The sequence below is a fragment of the Amaranthus tricolor genome, chromosome 11 (genome assembly GCF_026212465.1).
Source record: "Amaranthus tricolor cultivar Red isolate AtriRed21 chromosome 11, ASM2621246v1, whole genome shotgun sequence".
Taxonomy (NCBI): Eukaryota; Viridiplantae; Streptophyta; class Magnoliopsida; order Caryophyllales; family Amaranthaceae; genus Amaranthus; species Amaranthus tricolor.
In genome coordinates, this window is record NC_080057.1 from 14,384,070 (window position 1) to 14,390,035 (window position 5,966).

At 32.6% G+C, this 5,966-nt stretch overlaps 1 long non-coding RNA gene across 2 annotated transcripts in view; it reads left to right on the plus strand.

Moving 5' to 3' along the window:
- Positions 1-3,915: 3,915 nt before the first annotated feature.
- LOC130826806 (uncharacterized) overlaps positions 3,916-5,966 on the plus strand; it is a 5,729-nt gene continuing 3,678 nt past the window's right edge. Inside the window, exon 1 of one of the 2 annotated variants that reach the window (XR_009047127.1) lies at positions 3,916-5,745. This is a non-coding gene — a long non-coding RNA (uncharacterized LOC130826806). The remainder of the gene's footprint in view (positions 5,746-5,966) is intronic. The other variant, XR_009047126.1, reaches the window with a different exon arrangement.

Consider the following 5,966-nt stretch of genomic DNA (forward strand, 5'->3'; position numbering starts at 1 on the left):
ATCAGAGAGAAAGAGTAGAATACAATGAGATTTTCTCACCTGTGATCAGACACACTTCCATCAGAGTGCTACTAGCAATGGTTGCACATCAGAATCTTGAGCTTGAACAACTTGACGTGAAGACAGCTTTCCTACATGGGGAATTGGAGGAAGAAATCTACATGACTCAGCCAGATGGGTTCCAAGTTCCTGGAAAAGAAGACTATGTATGTAAGTTGAAGAAGTCATTGTATGGACTAAAGTTGTCTCCTAGGCAGTGGTACAAGAGATTTGATAGTTTCATAATAGAGATTGGCTACAACAAGAGTCCGTATGATTGTTATGTATATCACAGCAAATTGAAGAATGGTTCTTACATTTATCTTGTCCTGTATGTTGATGATATGCTAATAGCTTCAAAGAATAATTCAGATATTCAGAAGTTGAAGGGTCTTTTGAGTGCTGAGTTTGAGATGAAAGATTTGGGTGCTGCAAAGAAAATTTTGGGAATGGAGATCTACAGAGACAGAAGCCAGAATAAACTTTGTGTGTCTCAAAAAGGGTTTATTCAGAAGATATTGTCCAGGTTTGGTATGTCTAATGCTAAAACCTTAGATACTCCATCTGTTGTAAATATTCATTTTTCTGTTTCTTTTACACCAAAAACTGCTGAAGAGAAGGAGTACATGTCTCGAGTTCCCTATGCTAGTGTAGTGGGGAGCTTGATGTATGCTATGGTCTGCACTAAACCTGATCTTGCACATGCTGTTAGTGTTGTCAGTAGGTTTATGTCATAACCTGGAAAAGAGCACTAGCAAGCTTTGAAGAGGATATTTCGGTACCTCAAGGGTACTTCTGATGTTGGTCTCATTTATGAAGGTGATATACAGTGTTTTGTTACTGGTTACTCCGATTATGATTATGCTGGAGATGTTGATAGTAGGAGATCTATGACTGGTTATGTGTTCACTCTTGGTGGTTCTGTAGTTAGTTGGAAGGCTACTTTGCAACCTACAGTGACTTTGTCGACTACGGAAGCATAGTACATTGCTTTGACAGAAGCTGCAAAAGAGGGAATCTGGTTGAAAGGACTAGTTAGTGATCTGGGTCTATATCATGATCAAGCTATCGTGTATTGCGACAGTCTTAGTGCCATATGTTTGGCTAAGGATCAAGTCCATCATGAGAGAACCAAACACATTGATGTTAGATATCATTTCTTAAGAAATGAGAAGAGAATTAAGGTGAACAAAGTGGGTACTGCTGATAATACTGCTGATATGTTCACCAAGTCTATTCTGCACAGCAAGTTCCAACATTGCTGGGACTTCTTAAATGTGGAAAGTTGTTGATTGCCCTCTTAGGGTAAGAAAGAAAAAATCTGAGGTAGATGACTTGTGTCTGGTACTCGTGGATAGTACATCTGTTATCTGTTGTTGCTGAGAGCATTCGAGTCAAGGTGGAGATTTCTAAGGTTATGCATTGAATCCCACATTGGAAGATTGATGTTTTTCATTATCCCACATCGGAAGAATAACAAAGGCTTGTTATTCTTCTCCTTATAAAAGGAGTCGTGCGCATTAGTTTTGCATCAACCCAAAAAAATCTGTTTGGCTAAGGTTTTCTATTTTGGAGTAATTTATAAACTCTTATTTTCTGTAACCTAGCCAATATTTGTATTCTGGGTTTCCTCTAGTAAATAAATTTTTCTCTACCCTGCCTGTGGACGTAGTCGACATATTGTCGGTGAACCACGTAAATTCTGTGTGTTTTGATTTTGTCAATCTTTACGCTTTCTTTCTTGCATCAGTTATAACACATTGTTCATTATTCATTGATTATTGTTCCTTGTTTAATATTCAATGTTCATTTTTTATTGTTCCTTGTTCATTCTTCATTGTTCATTGTTCATTGTTTATTGATCATTGTTCCTTGTTTATTGCTCATTGTTCATTGCTCTTTGTTCATTGTTCATTATTCATTATTCATTGTGTCATTAATCATTGTTCATTGATCAATGTTCCTTATTCATTATTCATTCTTCGTTGCTTGTTGTTCCTTGTTCATTTTTCAATGTTCATTATATATCGTTCCTTTTTCAATGTTCAGTGTTCATTGTTCGTTGCTCCTTGTTCATTATTCATTGTTCATTATTTATTGTTCCTTATTTATTGTTCAATATTTCTTGTTCATTGATCATTTTTCATTGTTCAAATTTCATGATTTATTGTACAATTTTTATTGTTCATTGTTTCTTGTTGATTGTTGATGTTGATTGTTCATTGCTCATTGTTCATTGTTCATTTGTTCATTGGTTATTGTTCTTTGTTCATTGGTCACTGTTTATTGTTTCATTGATCATTGTTCATTGTTCATTGTTCATTGTTCATTTTTCATTATTCATTATTAATTGTTTATTAATCCTTGTTCATTGTTTATAGAGCAATGTTCATTGTTCTTTGTTAATTGTTCATTGTTTAGTGTTTCATTGATCATTGTTCATTGATCAATTTTCATTCATTGTTTATTGTTCATTGTGTATTCTTCCATGTTCATTGTTTAATGTTTCATGTTCATTGTTTATTGTTCTTTGATCATTAGTCGTTGTTCATTGTTCATTGTTCATTAATCATTATTTCTTATTCATTATTCAATGTTCATTGTTTATTGTTCCTTGTACATTGTTCATTGTTTATTGATCCTTGTTACTTGTTCACTGTTCATTGTTCATTGTTTATTGTTCACTGATCATTGTTCCTTGTTCCTTGTTCCTTGTTCCTTGTTCCTTTGTTCATTCATTCCTCCTTGTTCATTATTCTTTGTTCATTGTTCATTATTTATTGTTGATTGAGCAATGTTTATTGTTCATTTTTTATTTTTCATTGTATCATTGGTCGTTGTTCATTGTTTAAAACTAAACAAAATTTTCCATACATCAATGTTGTTGAAGAAAGCTTGAAATTTAAAGCGACGAAGATTGCTATTGCAAATGCATATTGTCAGACACTTTACACAATTTTCATTTTTTTCATCTTAATATTATCTTTATGCTTGTAGACAGGTTGTGCTACCCAAACAAAATTTCCATTGCTCTCGTGAGTTATCTTCATGGTTGTAGACAGGTTGTGGTGCTCAAACAAAATATCTAGAAAATCTGACCCACCTAGCATCACACCAACAGATAACTAAACCTTGATTTTTCATTCAAAAGCAAACAAAAATAAATAGTATACCCTAAAACCGAAATTTAAAGAAATCAAAATTAATTTTATTTGAAAATCAAAACTATATTTTCAAATTAAAATATCAATAAAAACTCTAAATTTGCATCAATTAAAAAGGAACTAATAACCTAACGAATAGAGATCTTCAAGGAGACTATTACACCAAGAAATGTATTGAACTGAAGGCCTACAATTAAAAAAATTCAAATCATTAACCCTAGCTAAACAATCCTTTTCTTCTTCGTATTTTCAATTAAACGTTACTATTAAACTGACTTAGACCCATCCTATATCTAAAATGTTAAACATCTAGAGAACAAAAAACCCCAAAAAAAAAAACCTAAAATGAGCGATGAACATTCAAAAACCCTAATCTGCCTAAATCATTTAAAATCAAAAGCATAATTTACAATTCCTCACCATTAAAGCATCAAAATGAATCAGTATTCAATTAATTATCGTATCATTGAACATGGGACGTCAAAATTCAGCAAAAAAGTTGAAAATTAGAAGTTTTCGATATATATGAACATGGAAAAATTCAACAAATGATTGTTCTATATATAGGATCAAATGAGAAGGGTAAGAAGAAATCATATCCACCAATATTTTATATCAATGATCGGGATGAATTTCATCCTGCGGTTCAAAAAAAGGTTTTTTACTTTTTTTTCTTGAAACCGGTTTAGAAGGGTTTTCGTGTGTCAGTTTTTTTCAATGAATTAACCCACTGATGTCTGATTTTACTCTTCCTTCTCTCTCTCATCTGTTTTACTCTTCCTTATTCTCTCTCATCTGATTTTACTCTACCTTCTTCATCTTCAATTTTCATTCTCTTCAATATTTCCTGACCGTTTCTTCAACTTCATCTAAGTTCTTCAATTTCTTTAGTAGTTCAAGGCCACATTCGATTTTTCTTCGAAGCTTTTTGGATCGTCCATCTTCTTCATCTGGGATGTGTTTATTTTGTGTTTTTTTAGTTCGCTAATATTGAGTTCGCTAAATTTGATATTGTTTTTTTAGGTTTTATTATGCAATTTTTTGAGTCTTTAATGTTTGTCATTGAGTTTTTAATTTGCATTTTTAAGTTTACTCTGCTTTTTTTATCTTTGAAGCTTTTGGATTTTTTGTTGTTCCAATTTTCAATTAATGTTGTGTTTTTAGGGTTTATTCTGTGATTTTCTTTACTGATTACGCTTGTCCTTCAATTTCTTCGATATTTCAAGGCTAAATTCGATTTTGGATCGTCCATCTTCTTCATCTGGTATGTCTTCATTTCTTTTTTTTTTGAGTTCGCTAATTATTTTTAAGCTTGTTCTTCGATTATTTGGTTTTCTTAGGTTTTATAATGCAATTTTTGAGTGTTTACTGTTTGTCATTGAGTTTATAGTTTGCAATTTCAAGTTTACTCTGTTTTTTTTTTCTTTGAAGCTTTTAGGTTTTTTCATGCTCCATTTTTTGATTATTCTTGTGTTATCATCATCATCATCCTACCTAGTATATCCCGCTAATAGAAAACTAAGGCTAGGGTCTGGGGAGGGAAAGACAGCCGCAACTCATACCCAAAAAGGAGCGTGGCCAAAGGATTCCCCCGGCTCGAGGAAGATAAAGAGATGTAATAACACGTGAAAGATAACTTAAAGGCCTATAAAAATAAAAGAAGGACCACTACAAAAGAAAAAAAAGAACTAATAGAAAGGAAACGATAAAAGCAAGAGGTTAAGGACACTAAAAGGTAAACTAAGAGGACATCAGTAATCTAAAACATGGATCTGGCGTCTCCAATTGCTTCTATCCCTAGTCAGGTCCGCAGAGAGGTTTAACTTATGCAAGTCAACTCTTATTTGCTCAGTATTTCAAGGCTAAATTCGATTTTATATACTGATTACGCTTGTTCTTCTATGTGTTTTATCGCCTGTTTTTTGGATATAGTATGTGATTATTGCGTTTTTACGCTATATAATCTACATAAATTCTCTTGGTTGGAATGTTTTCTTCGTGTGGATAAATAATCAATTACACCAGTGGAAAAAATCACATTTGCTACGCAACATTGGCTGCGGTTTTACAAAAAAGCAGCATAAAATTATTTTTGAAAAAAAATATTAAATATATGTTGCGGTTTTCCCGTTTCCCACAACAATTAATTGAAGATTCAAAAGCATACGCTGCGGTTTCTTGTTGCCCGCAGCAATTAGTTAGTATATGCTGCGGTTTCCTCTTAGCCCGCAGCAACTAAGCATTAAAAAATGCCGCCTTTTAACGTTATACCCTTAAACCCACACGAAGAATTTTCATAAAACACTCAAAAATGGCTGCAACTATTTCATCTTCTTCTTCACGCTGCTAATTCTTGTTTCATAAACCCACGACATAACGGTTACTTCTTGTTCACTTGAAAAATACTCGAAAAACCCATTGAAACCCACGACATTTTCTTGTTCACTGCTACATCTTATTCATAAACCCACAGCTGTAACTGTTCATAAACTCAAAATTTAAGACTTTGGTCTTGTTCATCTTCAAAACCCACGAAATTAAGGTATTTTTTCTCTTTTTAATTTGTTAAACATTTAAGTTTTGCAAGATATTCATGAAAGCACTCGAAAATTAGGGCAAATGTTTGTATACTAATTTTGTTTCTCTGTTTTTCGTTTTAGATAACATAACCCACGAATTTGCAAGTTCATATCTTTATTGTTTAACATGTAATTTAGTAATTTAGTGCTAAAGATATCATTTTATTTGTAAATTTTACATTAT